Genomic DNA, 22,240 nt, shown 5'->3' with positions numbered 1-22,240 from the left:
GTCTTTTGGAGTGTCCACCAGAGAGCCCAGAGAGCAACTGTGGGACCTGGGTCTCCCCACTTTCTGGCTCCTGGTCATGAAGGAAGCTGCCCTCCACCAGGGTTCAACATAGGCTGTGCTGTGTCTTCCCCAAGCAATGATGTCACCACGCTTGGACTGGACGCTTGGATCTGTAGTCTGCAGATAAACCTTTCCTCTTATAATCTGATTTATCTCAGATGCTCATTGTAGTAATGGACTCTCAACTGGTCAACAATTTATCTATCTTAATCATGTTAGGTCTAGTTGAATTTTAAGCTTCAAAAGTATACTAGTCATTGTAACTTTAATATTATGTATTTTCAGAATATGGACAGTACATGTAATCATTTATTGTGTGTGGAAAATTACCTTTAAAATGATTGTGATTAGTGTTAAAGTTTTAGATTATATTTAGCTATTGACTGAAAGAACAGAACAGAACTAAATGTCACCTGTATATTTATTTTACATGTCTGTGTTTGGTATTTAATTGATTGCGTACTATATTTTTACAGTGAAAATACTCATATTACACAGAGTCAGTAGAGAACACTTCACCCTGGATAAAGTCATATTATCCGTGATATATGTTTATTTGGTATCAAAATAATCAACCTTGGATACAGCCATTTGGCACTGAGTATTCATGAATTTATCAGAGTATTAACTTTTCCCCCCTTTTCTGTGCTGTCAGTGGGGCTTGGACTCAGGGCCTCTAACTTAGCTTTTTCACTGTAGGATGGGACTCTGTCGTTTAAGCTACAGCCCTATTTCTGGCCTTTTGCTGGTTCCTTGGAGATAAAAAGGACCCTCAGATTTGTCTGTAGGCAGATTTCAGACCACAGTAGTCAGATCTCAGCTGTCTGAGTGAACCAAGAGTGGCAGGTGTGAGCCAGCAACTTTCCTTTTGGAAATTAAATTGTTTGAAAATTGACTTTCCTGGTAGTTGACTGATAGAGTAGTTATATCTAAACTAGTACTTAAGGCTGATAACAACCTAACTTCAGGCTTGAGTGCTGTGACTTCACCCGTAATCACATCCCAAGGTTTAGGATGCACACAGAAGTCTCTGAATTCTGACACCAGTGGAAGTTCATTTCAACTCTTGGGACTTTTGCATAAAATCAGTTCAAAACCAAAGAAGACAAAGTCAGGGGCACCCATCAGCCTGTCCCATGCTCCTGGCCATGCCCGTAGAAGTCAGCTTTCCTCCTGTGTTGTTTCTCGTTGACGTACCACAGAGCTCCAGGGTCGTAGAGAAAGGTCCAGCGCAGGGCACATTTTCTCTGTGCTCAGTCTGGGTGTGTCAGGATTTCTCAGGATGAATCCTGGGCAGCTCAAAAGCAGACTCAAACTCTGCCAAATGGCTCAGGAAGTATCTTGAAAAACGTTAGAGGCCTGATGACTTCAATTTAATAATTTCATGTAAAACATGGAATTACCTGTTTCTGTTTTGTTTTTTAAATTGCTCCAGGCCTCACGTCTCTATTGTACATTGTATGTGGGGAGCCAAAGGCTCAAGGACTTTTAACAAGGACATGGCTTGGTAAAGTATCATGGTGCCTGATGATCGTCACTTAAAAATGTGTGAGAAAAATCCCTTGGAATCTCTGCAGGCAGGGACATGGGGACTCTCTCCTTGTGCAATTCTTTTGAGACTGGACATTTCTTATTCTGCAGAGGCAGATATCAGCACAGAGCCCTGTCACAAATGCATCTTCTGTGGATGTCCAGTGGAGAGTTTGAACCTTTAAACCTGCTTCTCTAATTGCTGAAAATCCTGGCTTTTCTCTTCTTACATGGATGACTCCATCTTTTAGCAAAGACCTCATTTCTAAAGCGTTTTATGAGCTCTAACTTACTGAAAAAAAAAGCCTGAATTATGAATATCAAGAAGAAATTATATGTGAAAGAACTGTTTTTGAGTTTTTCCCCTCTACAAGGGCAAAAGGATAAGTACCTAGGAAGTGAAAGATGAATAACCACACTGGAAGCCACCACACCTAGGCCCCGGCCTGCTGTCCGCAAGTAATGAATGGCTCCGTGCTAGAAAGTCACTTCAATGTTGTGCAGCTCAAGGATTTTAATTTGTAAGGTGTTTGGTGTCAAACAGTATTTTTCAAGGCAAATTTTATTTCCAAATCAAGAACTGTTGAGATTATGCGTCAGAGGCCCTAAGGAGGTGACTGGAATGGAGAAATAGAAGGAGGCAGTTTGCTCTGTGGTGCTGTGGGTGATGAGTGGGAAAGGCCCAGGCCCTGGGGCCTATGTAGACGGGGGTAAGAATAGAACAGATGTGGTAATTTTCAACACACCAAGAGCCTGAAGTATATGTGTGCTGACTGAGTCCTTCATCTTTTATTTCTCAAAGCCAAAGAAAACCTTTCCAAATGAACTTTTTGAAGTATTAGTAACAAATTTATAACCACGTGGGCTCCAAAATTTACCCTCGTTTCCAACTCATAACCTTTATTTCCCAATATGTGCTAGATAAATGGAAAAATACAGTAGACAGAGGGAAAAGCTCCATGACTTGAGTCCTATTTCAGAGATATTATTGGCAATATTTTTGCAGCTCACAATTTCTTTCAGATGATTAAATGTAGTGCAAATTGAATACGCTATAAAACTCAACATATTGTGAAATTGAATGATGACAATTTTTACAAAATAGTATATGGCAAACATACTACATATTTTAAAAGATAAATGTAGAAGTGGAACTTGAATTACGTACTCACTGAGGTGTTAATAAGCATTACATTGTCCTACTGCTCTATGATGCATGCAGCACTTGTGTGTGTGTGTGTGTGTGTGTGTAAACATATGCATTTTCTCTTGGTGTTTTGTGGGCATCTAAATTTTGGTAGTGTTATTAAAATGTATTTGTGCAGAGTTGGTACATAGTTCAGGTGGTTAAGTAACCTGCCTGATGAGCATAGGCTCTGAGTTCTATTGCCAGTACTACCAAAAGCTAAGTAAAATAAATAAGTGTACATATATATTGTATACAATCAATGGTTCAAGTACGTAGCCTCAGCACCAAGAGTTTTATTTAACTCCTAACATGTCAACGTTCTCTCCTCTTTTCTGCCTTTGTCACAAAGATAAAACCACAAGGACATAAGGCAAGTATTTCTTTCCTCTTAGGTGAGTGAGTTTTGTCTACTTGCTATGGATTCTTTTGCTGTGTCTACAGTTTGTTCTGTCAAGCAGACTTTCATGAAAATCCATAGAAATGACACGAGCACCCATGGTTATCACAGACTGTATAGACTGGGTCTTTTGCTAGCTGCTTTGGTGGGGATTCTGATTTTTATTATTGTTTTGGAGTGTTCTTGTTCACTTTTGTGTCAGGACAGGGGTTGGAGCTGTGGGCCTTGGTGTTTTCTCTTTACTTTGGTAATCAATACTGACAGTCGACAGCACGAGCCACAGCTCTACAACCAGCCCGTTGATGGTCCACTGGAGATAAATGCGTGGACTTTTCTTCCAAGGCTAGTTTTGAACCTCAGTATTCAGACCTCGGCCTCCTGAATACCTAGGATAACAGATGTTAGCCACCAGTGCCTGGCTCTAGGGATTCTCCTTCTTCATAACCTGATGGTGTTATGTTCCTGTGTAACATTGCAGTAATTGAAAACATCGCCAGTGATGGCTTCTAAGGCATAAGCTATTCCCGAAGGCCCACAAGATCGGATCCCTCAGTACACACAGTGCACACACACACACAGTGCACACACAGTGCAGTGAAAGGCACTGAAGGGACTTTAATGATCCCTCCCTCCCTCATTTCACAAAGAAGTGACTTCTACTCAAAGACACTTAGATGCGCTTGGCCCCACAACCGTTCCGTGACAACTTCCAGCTGGAAACTGCACCACTGTCATTCACTCTTAGCTGCTGTTTTTCCACTCTTCTCTGCATGATGTTCTCAGACAGGAGCAGAATGGAAGATGTGCTGTGTGACATCGCACCTCCTTCTGCATTAATACGGTGATAGGAAAGCAAAGGTTTGGATGTTAGTATATACACAAGGTCAGTTAGAAACATTGGGCATAGCCTTTCAAACTGTTGGACAGAATGTTGTAAATAGGATTCAGTCTTCTTTCTCCACCAATGACTACTGGCCAGTCAATCTAATCCCCATGCCAGCACCCTGGCGCCTCTGCATGGCTTGGACCAGCCTCTCCCTTCCATGCACGACATCCTGCTCATACCGAGACCCCACTCACTGGAAATGCACGTGGTGACGGTCCACATCGTGGCCTGCCTGGCCTGGGGTGAGGAAGGTTTACTCTGACGTGAAGCATCACAGCTCCTCGCTGTAACTCCCATCATCATTGCCAGGATCAGCATAAATATTTCTGCCTCTGTGATCCATTTACGTGGGTACCAGTGCACCCGTTACTCATGCCCATCTGCTATGCTGGAGGCTGAGATCTGAGAATCTCAGTTCAAAGCCAGCCCCGGGCAGGAAAGCCTATGAAGCACTCACCTCCCATTAATCATCAAAAAAAAATCAGAAATGGAAAGGTGGCTCAAGTGGTAGAGTGCCAGCCTTCAGCGACAACACTCAGGGACAGCGACCTCACCCTGAGTTCAAGTCCACATGCTGGCACAAACACACAAAAATCCTATTTATACTCTATTCTAGGTAATGAGAAACATCATCTTATGACTTTAAGAAAGTGGATTCAAATTACTGTCAAAATGTTTTCCCCTTCAAATAATTATTCTTGGTTATCTAGTAAAAATATTCTGTAAACTGATAACTATTTTAATTTAATTGTTGTCATAATTTCCCTAAGCTGTCACATTGTATAATCAAGATTACCTCCTAAGGTATATTTAATCCTAGCCACTCCATCAAACTAATGAGCAATTGTGAAGTCTGTGGCTGAATTTCAGGAATGCAATCTATACAGTCTTTTACTTACCTTTGGATCTCCTTTCCCTGAACCTTCTTATGTAGTTCTAGTTTCCTAAATAGTGGTGTTGCACAAACTGCCCAAAGCATGCAAATTTTCTTGTTTGTAAAATCATTTCACATCATTATTTATATTTTACATTGATTCACATAATTCTTTGTATTTCTTTCCAATTATTGTTATCTCTTTCTTCCACATTCCTTTCCTGTTTTCTCTCTCCTGTTTCAACTTATTTCTCCCTTTTAGCATTTTTCTATTTGAATGATGCTAGCAGGATTTTCTATGAAAACCTACAGGCATATGAACAATGCAAATGTCACTGGAAAATTCTAGAATGTTATCAAATATATATGTATAGGTCCATCTTAGATCACCTCTTATGCAAATGTACTTTATAAGATTAACAATATTAATTTGAGGAGTAATCTGAAAAATGGACTCTAACGCCCTGAAAAAATTAACATGATAGTCCATTTGTATAAATGGTTCTGTGTGTATGTTTGTGTGTGTGTGTGTGTGTGTGTGTGTGTGTGTGTGTTGCATATGCATACGTGCTTGCCTAGTTTGGTTTTTTTTTTCTATTTAAAGCTGATGCTCTTCTTAAACCATACTTCCACTGTGACTAGTTGGTGGTTAATTGAAGATAAGGGTCTTTAGGATTTATCTGCCCACTCTGGCTTCAAATTGTGATCCTCATATCTCAGCCTCCTGAATAGCATGGGATACAGTTGTGAGCAACCAATACCTCGTGAACAGTCCATCCTTTTAGAGGTTTTCTAGTGATATGACATGCTATGAAACATATTTTCAGATGTCTCTTCTGAGACGTCCAGGTAATCAATAGTTTGCTCTACAGAAAGTGCACAGACATTACTCTACCAAATTGAAATGAAATATGTGCAAGTCTGGGTTTGTTCACTGGGATGCACCAAGTTTGGTGGCATCCGTTCTTCCCTGAGAGAGATGGGCTTGCCTAGAATCCGAGTCAGACCCGAATCTCGGGACCTCGCACGGCAGAAGATGAGCTTCACTCCTACTTACTCATGGCATGATTTATTAGAACTGTCTCCCGAGCAGCACCCCGGCAAGAGATTAGAGTTCAACTTACACTCCTGTTTCCCTCATAAATCCCTCTTTTGGAATGATTTATAACTTTGTGGTTTTTATGCATGTTTTCCTGAAACTTGGCATATAGCTACCTACACAGTGAGTCGCTAGCTCCTTGAATTTAATTGAAACTGGTTTAGTCTATTTCTTTCATCTCTCTCAGATCACACACACACACACACACACAAACACACACACACACACACACATCACATGGGACATCACAAATTATATGTTCCAAAATAGGGCATCTGCCTCCAGGGAGTGGATGACAGCTACCATCTGAGCCCTCAGGAACCCCTGTCCATATGCTACACGGTGACAGATTCGTAAAGCTTTAACTGTATGTCACGGGGAACAGTTATTAGGTCATAAACTCCTTTCATTCTTTCTCAATAGAAATTTCCCAGAACCTTATCTTGGCCTGCTGATAGTGTGATATGAATTTAAGGTACTTAGGGCTTTCATTTTTGCTATTTCTGCATAGAGACATTTTCAGCACTTGGATTTACATTCTATGTTTGTTTTTTCAGTGCTGTGCATTGACTCCAGGGCCAGATCATGCTAAGCAATTTCTCTACTACCCAGTCGCATCCCAAACATTGTTTGATGAGATGTGATTTTGGGAACGGATTCAAAACTAATTCCGTATACATAAATCAGGATAAAACAAATGAAAAAACTGATATCATTTCAGGGACACACTATTTAATATGGGGGTCAGGGTCTCCTAGGGGTCAGGGTCTCCTGGGGTCAAGGTCTCCTGGGGTCAGGATTTACTGGGGGTTGGGATCTCCTGGGGTCAAGGTCTCCTGGGGTCAGGATCTACTGGGGTCAGGGTCTTCTGGGGTCATGGTATCCTGGGGGTCAGCATCTCCTGGGGGTCAGGGTCTCCCAGGAGTCAGGATTTCCTGGGGGTCAAGGTCTCCTGGGGTCAGGGTCTCTTGGGAGTCAGGGTTTCCTGTGGGCCGGGTCTCCTGGGGGTCAGGTCTGGGGGTCAGGGTTTCCTGGAATGAGGATCCCCTGGGGGTTGGGTTCTCCTGGGGGTGAGGGTCTCCTGGGGGTGAGGTTCTCCTGAGGTCAGCATTTCCTGGGATCATGGTCTCCTGAGGGTTGGAATATCCAGGGCTCAGGGTCTCCTGGGGAGAGGGTTTCCTGGGGGTCAGGTCTCCTAGGTGCTGGGTGTCCTTGGAGTCAGGGTATCCTGGGGGTCAGGGATGGGAGTCAGGGTCACCTGGGTCAGGGTATCCTAGGGTCGGGGTCACTTGGGGATTGGAGTCTCCTGGGGGGTAAGGGTCTTGGGGTAAAGTCTCCTGGGGGGGGTCAAGGTCTCCTGGGAGTTGGGGTCTCCTGGGAGTCAGGGTCTCCTGGGGTCGGGCTCTCCTGGGGTCAGGGTTTGGAGGTCAGGGTCTCCTGGGGTCAGCATCTCCTGGGGGTTGGGGTCTCCAGAGGGTGAGGTTCTCCTGAGGTCAGAGTCTCCTGGGTTCAGGGTCTTCTGGGGGTTGGGGTTTCTGGAGGTCAGGGTCTCCTGGAGTTGTGGTTTCCTGGGAGTTGGGTCTCCTAGGGGTTGGGGTGTCCTTGGAGTCAGGGTCTCCTGGGGGTCAGGGGTGGTGGTCAAGATCACCTGGGTTCAGGGTCTCCTAGGGTCGGGGTCACCTGGGAGTCAGGGTCTCTTGGGGGTCAGAGTATCCTGGGGGTAAGGGTCTCCTGGGATCAGGGTCTCCTGGGGGTCTAGGTCTCTTGGGGTTAGAGTCTCTTGGGGTCGGGGTATCCTGGGGTTCAGGGCTTGGGATCAGGGTCTCTGGTGTCATGGTCTGGGGGTCAGGGTCTCCTGGGGATCAGGGTCTGGGAATCACGGTTTCCTGGGGTCAAGATTTCCTGGGAATCTGGTCTCCTGGGGTTCAGGCTTTCCTGGGGTTGGGGTCTCCTGGGGTTCAGGGTCCCTTGGGGGTCAGGGTCTCCATGGCTGGGGGGGCAGCATTTTCACCAGGTTGGGGGAGAGGGTTCCCTTTTGTGGAGTGCAGACCAGACCCTCTGTGCTGGAGGCCCCAGTGGAGTGGGCAGGGGCTAGCTCCTTAAGATATGTCAGGATATGAGTACAGTAAGTACAGCACACTTTCAAAGTCAGAAGAATTCAAGCTTTATTGCAATCAAAATAGTGACAGCTGACCTGCCAGGGACACAGTGCAGACTTGGGAGTGTTGTAGAGCTGACTCCATCTTGATTAGTGATACATGGTAGGAAATGCTGGGGGAGTAGAGCTGACTATCTTGATTATTAGGTCAACCTGACCCCCAAATTCTGCTTCTATAAATGGCTTGCTTAACTTGCTTGTTGCTTGCTCTACCTTCCCCCCCTCCCCGCATCAATCTCCTACATCTGTGTCATGCTTGCTTGTTTGTTTCTTCCTCAACTCCTTGTGTCAACCCCTTACATCTGTGCTATGCTTTTACCTTTATAAACCCCAATTTGAGGACTGCTTGGGGTCATGGTGGCAGCTCCCGAGTCTGTGCTGTGTCCATGGATGTTCAGTTTGCTTTATACTTCCCCAATAAACCCATATTTTTGCTTTAGATTCTCTGAATGGTGAACTCTTAGAGGGACAGGAAGCCCTCTCCCTAGAACCCCATAATATTGGTTCCCTGACTGGGAAGAGTCCTTAACCACCTTCTTTTTTTTGTGGGAGGGTGGGAGGGAGGGGAAGGTGCCTGGGGTGAAGAAAAGAAACCTCCAGAGGTGTAGTTGTGTGTGTCTGAGGTTGGTCGACCAATTTGTTTGTGTCTCTGTTTCTGTTTCTGTATGGGAAAAGTGCACTGTTTGTGGGCCTGAGACAGAGAGACGCTGGATGCAGGAGCTGTCTAAGGCCAGGGTGGTCAAGGATGCCTTGACCCCCTTCTGAAGTTCCTCAGAGTGTAGGGCATATATGTTGAACTTGTTCCTTATTTTGTGTATGGTTGTGGCTATCTGTGTCTGTTCTGGATTCTACTTTTGCTTGCTATACGGCGTGTTTTACAGGAAGACATGGGATAAACGACATCCACTGAGGAACTTCCCTAGACATGGTCTTACAACATTTTAAATATTTTGGGAGAAAAAGGAGGTAAGTTATCTGTTGATTGTGTTTTCCCAGGGAAACGGACTGCTTTCTGCTGGCTTGCATGGCCCACCCTCAGCACTGGGTGGCCCTGTGTCCTGAAAAAACTTCAACCACAGTTTTAGCCTTGAAATCATGGCCAATGCTTCCTAAACAGCTAAATGGAGGAGGAGGAGGAGGAGGAGGAGGAGGAGGAGGAGGAGGAGGAGGAGGAGGAGGAGGAGGAGGAGGAGGAGGAGGAGGAGGAGGAGGAGGAGGAGGAGGAGGAGGAGGAGGAGGAGGAGGAGGAGGAGGAGGAGGAGGAGGAGGAGGAGGAGGAGGAGGAGGAGGAGGAGGAGGAGGAGGAGGAGGAGGAGGAGGAGGAGGAGGAGGAGGAGGAGGAGGAGGAGGAGGAGGAGGAGGAGGAGGAGGAGGAGGAGGAGGAGGAGGAGGAGGAGGAGGAGGAGGAGGAGGAGGAGGAGGAGGAGGAGGAGGAGGAGGAGGAGGAGGAGGAGGAGGAGGAGGAGGAGGAGGAGGAGGAGGAGGAGGAGGAGGAGGAGGAGGAGGAGGAGGAGGAGGAGGAGGAGGAGGAGGAGGAGGAGGAGGAGGAGGAGGGGAGGAGGAGGAACTTTCCATGAGACTCATGTTCCCTTCTCCTCTAGTTATCTATTCAATTGGAGATAACAGAATCCCCCTTCTCAGAGGAACCTCAGGAATTAAGTTTTTCTGACTCATCAACCCACTTGGGCTGAGGTAACAGAGAACGAAAGGGAGTTTGAGCCCTGTGCAATGAGGCCAGAGAAGGAAAGACAAAGTACCAGAAAAGTAAAGTGGAAGTTACAAAAGGGCCAGGAGAATATCCACAAGCCTTTTTACTTGTTTGTGGACAAAAAGGCTGGGGTAAGAAAAAGCACGCGCCCTGGGAATTTCCAGGGCCCTGTGGTGTTGCCACCGCTCTGACAGCCAGTGTGTCAATGCTGGACATGCCATCCAAACATTATTTAGAGATCTTCCGGAAGTAAGTCTGTGTCTCTGTCCTGTTTTGTTATATTTTGCTACATTCTGTGTTTGCCTTAGTCTTGAGTCTCTTGTTCTGTTCAGTCTTAGGCCTCTATATGGGAAATCAAAGCCAGCTTTGTGCTGTGTCCCTTTCTATAATGAGGCAGCTGGGAGTGTGGAGGCAGCTGAGGACATTGTACTAACATCTAGCTAAAGTTGACAAATTGAAATTGTGAAATGCTCCTGGCTAAAATTGGCCTAAGATAGTCAGGCCACCTGGTGGGCTAAGAGATCAGTCTCAGGTACCTGCCCTTCTTCCAACTGAAGATAAATAAAGGGTCAATTGATATGTAAGATGCTCTAGTAAATTAGGATAAAGACTAGAGTCAAGTGCTGTCTGTGGGCTGAGTCTGGCTCCAGGTACCCCCTTCCATGTATCTTCAGCAGAAAAGTATTTGGTGTTTTGGTTTTGGCTTAAATCCTGATCACCTGCAAATGTAAGATTGCCACTGAAAATGTATTGCCCAATGTTCATTTTTGTTCTCTTTAAGAACTTTTGCATGAGTGTGTGAGTATAAACATGTTCAAGATTAAAAACTGTCACCATGATGTAAGAATGGGTGAGTTTCAAAAGGTTTGGGGCATTATCTAAAGTCTAAAAGGATATGGCATTGTTTTAAAGAGAAACAGTTAAAAGGATTTCTGTAATTTGTGGTTGAAAATTTTGGTATCTTAATGCATTATTAATGCATTTAGGATGTTTGCACTGTCATAAAGCTATCTGGTTCAGCAAAGGCACTGGGAACTTAATTTATTTCCCCTGTAAAATTTGGGACTGAATGTCAGAAATTAGGATATTAATGTTTGGTTATCACTGTTAAAGAACTTCTTGGGCTTCTCATTCAGAGACAAAGAGGAAAATACAGGAAAAACCTGGGGAAGGCCTGTGTGCCAATCCTCAGGAGTGAGGGGTGATCTGGCAAAAGTGCCTCTTAGTCAGTTCACACATGGTAGCACAGGCCCTAGTGCAGAGTCCATGCATGGTGAGTCAGGCTATAGGGGGAGGCCATGCATGGTGGAAGAGGGTAAGCTGGCATCAAGGCAGCTCATCAAGCTCTAAGGAGTGGGATGTATATGCCCATTCTGCAAGACAGGCCAATGGAGACCTTTCTTTGTCCTCTTTTGTTTCAGATGAACACTGGAAACCTGATGGTAAAATGAATAATTTGATTGGTATTTCTAAAATTGCCCCTTAGGATGGATTAAAACTGGAAAATCTTAAAAGAGAATTAAAAAAGGTTTATTTGGATGATGAAACTTGACTTCTGTGCTAATTTGCAATTTGGATGTATTGAAAAAGTGAAGATGCTAAGTCTGGATTCTTGTGCTTGTAATTCTGGTATTTGTAATTCTTGCATGAAGGAAAACCTCAATTGAGTTCAGATGTTCTAGGCAGTAACTTGGCCTGAAGAAAATAAATGGTCTTTTAAAATGAGCAGCCTGAAGCAATGCATGGTACCTGTCTAAGCTTCAGAGTTCTTCATAGCAAGTGAAAGCCAAAGTATAACTGATAAAGCAGAAGTTAGCAAAAGGCTTTAGAAATCAAGAATGCATTTCTAGATAAAAAAAAATTGGAAGTAAAACTTGTCCTAGATGTTTGTTTCAAATTGGATAAAGGAAAAATTAGGGCTAACAAGATGATTTAATTGCTACTCCAGTTTGCCTTGCAAGTTTTCTGTAAAAATTATAAAAATTGCAGACAGGCCACAGAGAAGGACAGATGATTCCTACAAGTTTGTCAGATGTAACTTTGATCCTTAATAAGTTCCAGGTAAGATCATGCTTAAAAAGTACTTCTGTGTAGACCACCTTGTTACTTTTAACTGGAGTAAAGTAGCCTTTTGTAAGACTCATTGATCTGAAATCTGCGTTTCAAAGCCAGCCCAGGCAGAGAAAGGTCCCTGTGAAAGTCTTCATCTCTAATCAGCCAGTGGAGCTCTGGGAACAGAGTTGTGAGTTGTGTGGAGCTCAAAGTGGCAGAGTGCTAGTCTTGAGCTGGAGAGCTGAAGGACATCATTCAGGCCCTGAGTTCAAGTCCCGAGACAGTAATAGTGGAAAAGTCACTCCTGGGACCTTACATTCCAGCCTTTTAATAATTATGAAAAGGGGTGCCAACTCTCTCTGGCTACTTCCTGCTGGCAAGGAGCATTGACATTAGGGATTAAAGGTGGATATGTGGCCCCACTGGGAGGAGGCAGCAAGCAGCAGTTGTCCCTTGGTGGTAAGGTCTTAGACAGAGTCTCCAAGAGTTCTCCTGATGCAAGGATTGGGTCTTCAGGTATTGAAGACAGCTTTACCTTGGTAGGTCTAAGGGAGGGCACAGGTGTACCTTGAAGTAAATGTTGGTATAGAAGAGGTAAGAGCAGAAGGCCTTTTTTTGTTGACAGATGAATTTACTGTGGCTGTCCCTTGAGCTTGACTGAGGGTGTAGTTGGTCAGTAGAAGCTGGTGAAGGCCTTTCCACTCTGGCTTTTTTATCTGGGCCTTAGAAGGGGAGACTCTATATCCTTTGGCCAATAGGAAGTTGAGGAGGTCAGCTGTGTGTTGTTAGGCAAATTCAAGGGGAGGGCTGTAAAGCAAGATATCATCCACTTACTGAAGAATGACATTAGGAGATGCCTGAAGAGAGGAGATCCTTTGCTAAAGCTTGTCCAAAAAATGGGGACTATCTCGAGGGAGGACTGTTCAGGTTAGCTGTTGTGTCCTGGAGGTATATGGGTCCATCCAGTAAAAGCAAAAAGGTCCTGACAGTTGAAATGTAAGGGGTTGTTAAAAAAAAATGCATCCTTGGGCTGGGAATATGGCCTAGTGGCAAGAGCGTTTGCCTCCTACACATGAAGCTCTCGGTTCGATTCCCCAGCACCACATATATGGAAAACGGCCAGAAGGGGCGCTGTAGCTCAGGTGGCAGAGTGCTAGCCTTGAGGAGGAAGAAGACAGGGACAGGGCTCAGACCCTGAGTCCAAGGCCCAGGACTAGCCAAAAAAAAAAAAAAATGCATCCCTAAAGTCCAGCAATGAGATGTCGGTGGTGCCAGGAGGAATGGCTGAGGTTTAAACAGGTGGGGGCTCCTGCATTGAGCCCCTCCCGGGGGTGGACCTTACAGTCATCTCCCCTCTAACATTTGCATTAGCCTCTGTGTCATCAGGCCTCTAACCTCCCCTCCTGGAATGTTTTCAGAACTGGCATTTGATCATTGGCAATATTATCCCTCTAGCCCTCCCATCCAAGGCTAATTTCTTCTTTGCCTCAGACATTGAGAAAGTGTAGAGCTGGAAATTTTGGACTGGGAACTCTTTTTTAAAAGAAATTTTTATTGTCAAACTGATGTACAGAGAGTTTACAGTTTCATACATTAGGCATTGGATACATTTATTGTACTGTTTGTTTCCTCCTCCCTCATTCCACCTCCCTCCTCCCCCTTTCCCTTTTCCCCCCCCATGAGTTGTTCAGTTCATTTACACCAAACAGTTTTGCAATTATTGCTTTTGTAGTCGTTTGTCTTTTTTACCCTGTGTCTCTCAATTTTGGTATTGCCTTTCAGTTTCCTAGTTCTAATACCAGTATACACGATTTCCAATGTACTCAGATAAGATACACAGATAGTGCAGGTACGACCACAGGAAAGGGATACAAGAAGATCGTCAATAATAGAAGCTATGGTTTCACATAGCACATTTAAAGTAGTTACAACAGTGATATAACATTTGTTTCCATAACATGGATTTCATTTCCCTTAGCATCATCTTATGTGTTCATAAGGGTATCACTATTGACTGGAAACTCTTGAGAGAGATTTTCTGTAATAACTGCTTGTTCTTGGATAGGAGGTTCAGGGCTGAGTCTAATGCTGGAATGAAAGGAGTAATATGGGTGACATTCCAGGCAGTTGAGTGCCCCTTTTTAACAAATGAGTGTAAGGCTGGAGGGACCCAAACTCGTGTTTACAGAAGATTTGGTTAAGGACCAGGTGGGTTCTGACCTTTGGTACATTAACATTTTACAAAATGACAGATTTTTTGAAAATGGTGAGATGCAATATAAGGGAAAGTAGAAAATCTACAGTGTTAATGAGTTACAACTATAATTATACTGTATAATAACCTAAAGTTAAATGAAACATAACTTCTAGTAACAATAAATCCCATGTTACTTAAGGGTTTTTTTTTTTGTTGTTGTTGTTGTTTGGCCATGGGGCTTGAACTAAGGGCCTGGGTGTAACCCTTGAGCTTTTTGCTCAAGGGTAGCACTCTACAACATTGAGCCTCAGCTCCAATTCTGGTTTTCTTGTTAATTGGAAATAAGAATCTCACAAGCTTTCCTGCCTGGGTTGGCTTTGAGCTGCAGTCCTCAGATATCAGCCTCCTGAGTATCTAGGACTACAGCTGTGAGCCACCAGTGCACAGACACTTAGGTTTTGTTGTTGTTGTTGTTGTTGTTTTTCCAGTCCTTGGCCTTGGACTCAGGGCCTAAACACTGTTCCTGGCTTCTTTTTACTCAAGGCTAGCACTCTGCCACTTGAGCCACAGTGCCACTTCTGGCCATTTTCTATATATGTGGTGCTGGGGAATCGAACCCAGGGCTTCATGTACAGTGGCAAGAACTCTTGCTACTAGGCCATATTCCCAGCCCAGCACTTAGGTTTTTAATGTGACATGTGCTTACTGAAAATATGTTGGATTGACAGCAAAACTGCTTCTAAGTGATAAAACTAACCATTGTCTTAACTCCCACATGAGGGACTGGTTTAAAAAATGCTTCTCATAGGAGTGTTGCTCAGAGTGGAAGAAACTTGAAAGCTATCACAAGAACCTTAGATATATTTTAACTTACCCATAATAGGTCAAGTAGTGCTATTTGAAATGAATCCTCAGTTCATTGTTGCTAGCCAGTTATGTTTATCCTATAAATCTGTATTCAAGATGAATAAATTCTAGATCTGAATGTCCTAGATCTGAATGTCCTATTTGTGGATCTTTTGTAAACCACAAGACTTAAAATCTTGTAATCTATAGGATCACCAGATGTTTTGTATTACATATGACTAAATTAGATAGTTATACCACTCTATTCTCTAGCGGTTTAATTTTTCTCAAATATTCAACTACATGTAAATGCGGCTATTTGACACAGCTTTTGGACTCCACCAGTATGGTTTGAAGGCTGAGTAGAATGTTGTTGGCGTCATATGTGCTTGCCCACTTGAACATACTTGAAATTATTGAAGGAACTTAAAGACATAAGTAAATGATGTCAGTTGTTGGAGCTCTTTTACTTTGGAGTGTCACATTGCTGTAGGACTAAAGTTTTGAGTTGTCACTAGGTATTTAAAAGTGACTGAATACTAGACAGGGTCCCATTTAATGTCATACCCTTAATTTCCTTAAATGAGTACAGCAAGTTGAACTTTGAAAACTTGTATCTCCCTTCTCTTCCTTCTATATACCTGTAACAACTCATTATAGTCAATGTTTGATACATAATTATACTCTCAAGCTGGAGTGTACTTTACTACAAATCAGGCTATTACTCCCTAAACTCATCTGTAAATATTAGTTTACCTGGAAATGAACTTTTCATGGGACTTTTTATTCTGGGTAGAACATAGGTTCAGCAGCTAATCTTGAGTAGGAGTCCCATACCTCTTTTTGTCTAGGGAATCCATTAACAATTCTTTTATGCTTTAAGATTGCTTTGTTTGTTTTGAAATATGAACCTGAATTATTTGAATTAAAATACATGAAAGATATTTTGAATAAGACTAGGAATAGTTGATCACCTGACTTCTTGGCTTGTGTGAATTTTATTGGGATGCCTAAAAAATAACGTGCCTCTATATTATAATGGTGCCAACACCCCGAAGAACGACTAAAGTCCAGCTTGAAAGAGCAAAAGGCTTTCATAGAGGGTACTTGCAGAGAAATGGATGACTATAAGGGTATGTATTGTTGAAACTATCTTCCAGGGTGCTGTTTTTGTATGTTTGTGTCTGAGTCCTTCACTGAGCATTTTCTCCACCTGATGGTGAAAGACTCACTTGATCTAGTTGAGGGGGACCAATATGTCAAAGCTTGGTTCTTTAATTCAGCATAATTACTTCTAGTCTTTTACCTGACTTTGGATCCAGTCCTGAATTGCCTCAGAACACCATGGGGGGAAAATGGTGATCCATACCCCAAGTACTAGCCTGGATTTCAAGCTGAATTAGTTCCTTTCAAAATAGAACACTATCTCCATATTGCTGCTGGTCCCATGTCGGAGGCTTTCTGTTGGTGTTGAGTACAACCTAGGCTGAGGGTTTCTGATTGCCCTCTGACCATTCACAGCAATGCTCCACCCCCAAAAAGAGGAGTATCCTGTTCCAGATAAGTGTGCCAGGACAAACCTAGAACTTGGCAAGTTCTACTGTGGAAGTGAGTCTGGTGTTTGTTAGTGGTAGTAAATAGTTTTCCACACATAATGACTTTGTTATATTATTGGCTATTCCAAGAATAAACATCTGAGAACCAGCTTGATTAGCTGTAAGATTAAGTTTAATCAGAAGGTCTTAGACATTGATGAAAAGTGACCTTTGTTATATTTATTCCTGAAGATGATCCATAGATGCCTTTCCCATGTTTCAATCTATAACTCATTATCCATTTTTATTATTTTAGTAGAGCATAGATTAGTAATTCTTTGAAGGAAAGACCTGTTGTATGCTTATTAATCCCTTTTGGTGGGAATGTATGTTGGAAGACTTAAAACTGAGTGCAGAAGTGAAGTGTTTTTTATATCTCTCTGATAAAATCTGAGGAATAAACATTAGGGCAGCAAGGCACCTGAGAGACTTCCTGTTATACGGGAAGAAGTTAAACAGTTGAAGTTTGAGTTCATTTCCTAAGAAAGGTTTAGAGGACTTCTGAACAAAAACATAGATGTATTTAAGAAAGTTGTGTATTTGTGATGTTCTGGCCAGTTTCTGGATTTGTTCAAGGTATGGGGAAAGGTCTCCTAGGATATTTGTCTGTCTATAGTGAGAAGTGATGAATGCAGGTCCTTGACATGCATCTAAGGATAGCAGTCACAGAATGAATAGGAAGCAATTCTGTCCATTGGCATTTTTGCATTAAAAAGACTTGATAGAAATAATGACTCTGATGGAAAAATATTGAACAGAATAGGCACAGAAACTTTTCAGGCATTATTGCTAGGTGCATTAATGTTCTTCCTATTCTGCTAACTCTAGAAGAGAAGCATCAAAGCCCAGCATGGCTGTATCCTGCAATGTCAGGTGAAGGGAAAAGTTACTAAGTCTTCCTGTAATGAAGCCTTTCTACTGCGGATTTATGTGACCACTTTACACTTCATCTCCACCATCGTGCTACTACATCCACATTTCCCTTATCCAAATCTTTATTGCTGATCTTTCAATTTTTCCTCTAGGCTGATACCTGGTCAGCTAGGCCACTGGCCATGGCTTAGATGTCTGTGTAAATTGTTTGGACCCTTTATCCTTCACACCAGACATGATTAGTTACATTGTTTGAAACCTTATTCAAGGGTTCCAGGGCTCATATGTGGATGAACTTGCAGTAGTTTCTTCATTCTCCAGGTGTAAGCTTCTTAGATTTATAGGCTTGTGCTCTGTTGCTTGACTCATGCCTCCTGCCCTATTATTTTTTTCTGTTCTGAAGATGATGTCTTTGGGACATTTCACTCCAACCATGAATTATGATGCTTCAGATCCTTAGCCTCCTGAGTAGCTAAAATGATAGGCATGAGCTCCTGGTAATTGGTTTTGATTTTCAATGTGATCCTAATCTTGACCATCTCCCACAGTTTATTATTTTATTTGCTCTTTGGTGGGCATGGGGACACTTTATCGCAAGTTTCTAATTGGCCTTATAAGTCGTAACGCATTCATACACCAATGATGCATGTGTGATTATTCCAAATGACATATATGCTAGCCTCAATTATATGTCCAGACAGGGGAGGTCTGGATGGGTCCCAAATGTATTAGACCAAGTGACCAAAACAGAACTCTAATAAATGATTTCTTATCTGCATTTTAACATGTGGCCGTGACAGGGTATAGATCAATATCCAATATTGCCTGAGTTTCCCTTCACATGCATATTGCTGCAAAAACAAGGCTAGAGAAACAAATTGGCTTCATAAACCTTTACCTTCTCAGGTGACTAGTGACACCTACTATATCTCTAGAACTTAGATCGCTGGATTCCCCATTTCAGGAATCAAGACAAAATATGTATTATGGTGATGAAATACAGTGGTTTCTCTTCTTTAATATTAACTAAAGTACATAATTGGGAGTAGAGTTACAGAAGGAAAGTCAAAGGCTTAGGGGGGTTCCCAAATGAGAAATGTAAAGTGTCTTGGTAGACAGAAGAAGGCATATGGGGCCTTCGGCTAAGTTGCTATTAACAATACCAAGGTGCTAAGTGTTTGTACTTACCCAACAGGAAAGACACTACTGTTGGGCAGAGGAGTCCGACCCACATGTTCAACATAGCCATAATTCAGAGTTGAATACAGATATATTGCAAGAGTGGGTAGTATGATAGTATAATTGGCTCTTGGCTACCTGGTTTGAGCCATCTATATAAAATAGTGGCACTATTGACTACAGAAAAGTATGTCTAGGAAGAATGCGTTATGTTACACTTTATTTTATGACTTAGGAAAATATAGCTCAGAGTTTTAGGAGAGTTTTGAGTAGGAAATTGTCTCCATGTTCAGGACTCAAAACTACTGGGCTATGGGTGAGATATCATCTTTTTCTCAAATGGGAAATAATTCTGCACCACAGGTTTGAACTGATTCTAGAACCCTATGGGTTTGCATCTTAAGTGTTTGGGTTTACCAGAGATGTCAGGATATTTACCCCCAGAATGATAGGACTATGTGACTTAATAGATCCTAGCAGGAGGACATGTTATAATGCAGCTTGGAGCTAGAGATAGGCATTGTTCCTGAACTTACAGATATCCTCACTGGATGCTTCTAGAACCATAGAATGCCTCAAGACATGAGCAGTTTCTCAGGATGAACCCCGACAGGGTGCCCTGCCTAATACGGAGAAAACTCTCCCAGAGATTTCCCAGTGGGTTCACTAGAAAGCTACTGTGGATACCTGTGTTCTTTAGATTTGAGCATCCAAACAATTCTACTTGCTGTGACATAAGCCACCAAGACATATAGCTTTGGGTAAGTGTTGACTGCAAGAATAATTCTTGTTTAATTTGTGTGGAAATCAGTAAGGAAATGAGCTTCAATCCCAATGGAGGTGATGCTGCTTCCCAAACTGGTAGGAACTGAGGATTATATTTAACTTGGAAGTTTCAGGGTTTAAACTGTGGAAGCTCACTAGGAACTGTGAGCAAATAGACCCAGAAGACTATTCTGACCTCTCAATTCTTTGATCTAGCACAGGGAAAAATGCCCCATTTTGGCATGGGAGGTCCAGGGATAAGCATAGCATACAGGAAAGGCTTATTTCATGGTGTGGGAATACCTTCCAGACTTCCCTTAAACCACTGAAAGTTTGGAATAGTCATATTTTACTAAGTGGGGGGTCTGTAATGATTGCCTACTTTCTACACGTGAGCCCAATGGCAGAATATCATAGGTCCTCTCTGCAATGTTGAATATTGGATTCTACTAATGTCCATGGATGGGGATGTAGCATAGTCAACATGTTGATGTACTATCAAAAGGTTACCACAACCAAGGGAGGTAACATGTCTACCAATTCACAGAGGTATCCTTTTGTGATGAGAAAAAACTTGATCTGACAACCTAAACTATTGTACGTCAGCTACAGTAACATTGTACACTGCATGCATTGCTCTAATATGCTCTTTAGTTAGAGAAGGTGACGCTGAACTGGGGCCCAGGATGCTGTATATTTGAAATGTGCAGGTAGAATATATCTTCTGTGTGATTTTTTTTACTCCTAGTTCTCTGGGCTTTGGGGAAACTTTATAAATTGCAGAAGCATATTTAATCATGATGTCGATTGCCCTCCAAGCCAGAGGAGGACTACTAAGAATTGTTCCCTTAGTGGTTAAGCCATGTTCAAGTGAAATTTACCTCCAAATTTATCAAAGAAATTGACCACCAAAATTCTCCCCTGAGTATCTTACTATTGCCAATATACATACCTGTACTGGCTTCTGATATCAGGGACTTTGACTAAAGGAGTCAAGCCTTGATCCATGTGTCTTCCTGTTTATTTGTCAAGGGAGGTCTACACTGCTGATGCTGGTTTCATCAACCTTAGTGTCTCACCATTCCCTGGGTGGGGGAAGGGGGTGGTAAGCTTGAGTCTAGCCTGAGGCAAATGTGTATCTGACATTCTGTGGTGTCTGACATGCCAAAAACTGAGATTGGAGTTTTCACTTCTCAGATGAACATGATTTCTGTGGGCACTGAAGGAGGCAATGAAACTCTCAAACTTCCATGTCCACTAAGGAGATTTAAGTAAGAAATGGTCATAGAAACTCCACTAAATGTTCTGAGGGATTTACAGAGTGTTTTATATCTAAGATTGTTTATGCTTAAGTCTTATCCATGTGATCAATCATTATTGGTAATGACTTTGAAAGCTATAGTTCATCTAACTTCTTTGTCAGTGTCTACTTCTTAAAATATTGAACTAAAGAACTTTATAAGGGTTTCTTTAGTTTTTGCAAGAACATACTGGGAGGCAATTTGTAGCTTGACAAAAACATTCCTCATATGAATTGACAACTTTTTTTTTTTTGCCAGTCCTGGGGCTTGGACTCAGGGCCTGAGCACTGGCCCTGGCTTCTTTTTGCTCAAGGCTAGCACTCCGCCACTCTGGATCAATTATAAAGTTTACTACTTGGCCCCAGATCCCCAAGCTCTAACAACAGTCCATGTTAAGTTCATAACTACCATCCAGATACCCAAGTATCCTCTGAAAGCATCACAGATATACAAAGTGAATTGGTTTTCCACAGTCCTGGGAGAGACTGGGAGGACAAGGGCATTGTCACAAAGTGAGTGACAATTGCCCTTCAATCTCCTAGAATCCTATGTAGTGCCTCTCTATGAGAACAAGAATCTGCTCCTTAATCCCCGTAGCCTCACAAGTCGTCCAGTGCAAATTATGTAAACCACAGTATGTGAAGCATTTATACCTCTGAGGGACTGAGCAATCTCTCTTAAAACTTTTTTTTTTCACGGAGATAAAATTCAGAAATACCCAGTCATATAGGAAACTAGATTTGCTAGCAACTGCATAGTTTAATTGCCCTGAAAGCTTTCTGGTTCTGGATTTATTTTTTAGGGAAGTTATGATTTTTTATTGGTCATGGGCCTTGAACTCAGGGACTGGGCTTTGAACTAGAGTACATTTTGTTATAAAAAATAAAACACAACAACTACTTATTTATTGTCAAAGTGATGAACAGTGGGGTTACAGTTTCATACATAATTCAGTGAATACCTTTCTTATTCAACTTGTTACCTCCTCCCTCATTTTCCCCAACCTCTCCCCTCCCACTCTCCCTCTCCCCCTGTACAGTTGGTTAACACCCAATGGTTTTCTAAGAATTGCTATGGATTCTTTTGTCTTTTTATCCTTTGTCTCTTGGTTTTCATATTCACTGTCCCTTCCCTAGTTCTAATACACATATATACAGTATCCAGGGTACTCAAATTAGATACAGTGATAGCGGGGGTACAACTACTGGAAGGAAATACAAGAGAAACAAAAAAAAAAGCTATGGTTTCACATGGCATGTTGAGGGGCTGGGAATATGGCCTAGTGGCAAGAGTGCTTACCTCATATACATGAAGCCCTGGATTCAATTTGCCAACACCACATATATAGAAAAGGGCCAGAAGTGGCACTGTGGCTCAAGTGACAGAGTGCTATCCTTGAGCAAAAAGAAACCAGGGACAGTGCTCAGGCCCTCATTCCAAAGGCCAGGACAAGCCAAAAAAAAAAAAAAAAGGCATGTTGAGAATAATTACAGCAATGACATAACACTTCTTTCCATAACATGGAGTTCAT

The sequence above is a fragment of the Perognathus longimembris genome, chromosome 18 (genome assembly GCF_023159225.1).
Source record: "Perognathus longimembris pacificus isolate PPM17 chromosome 18, ASM2315922v1, whole genome shotgun sequence".
Classification (NCBI taxonomy): Eukaryota; Metazoa; Chordata; class Mammalia; order Rodentia; family Heteromyidae; genus Perognathus; species Perognathus longimembris.
This window is presented reverse-complemented; position numbering follows the sequence as displayed.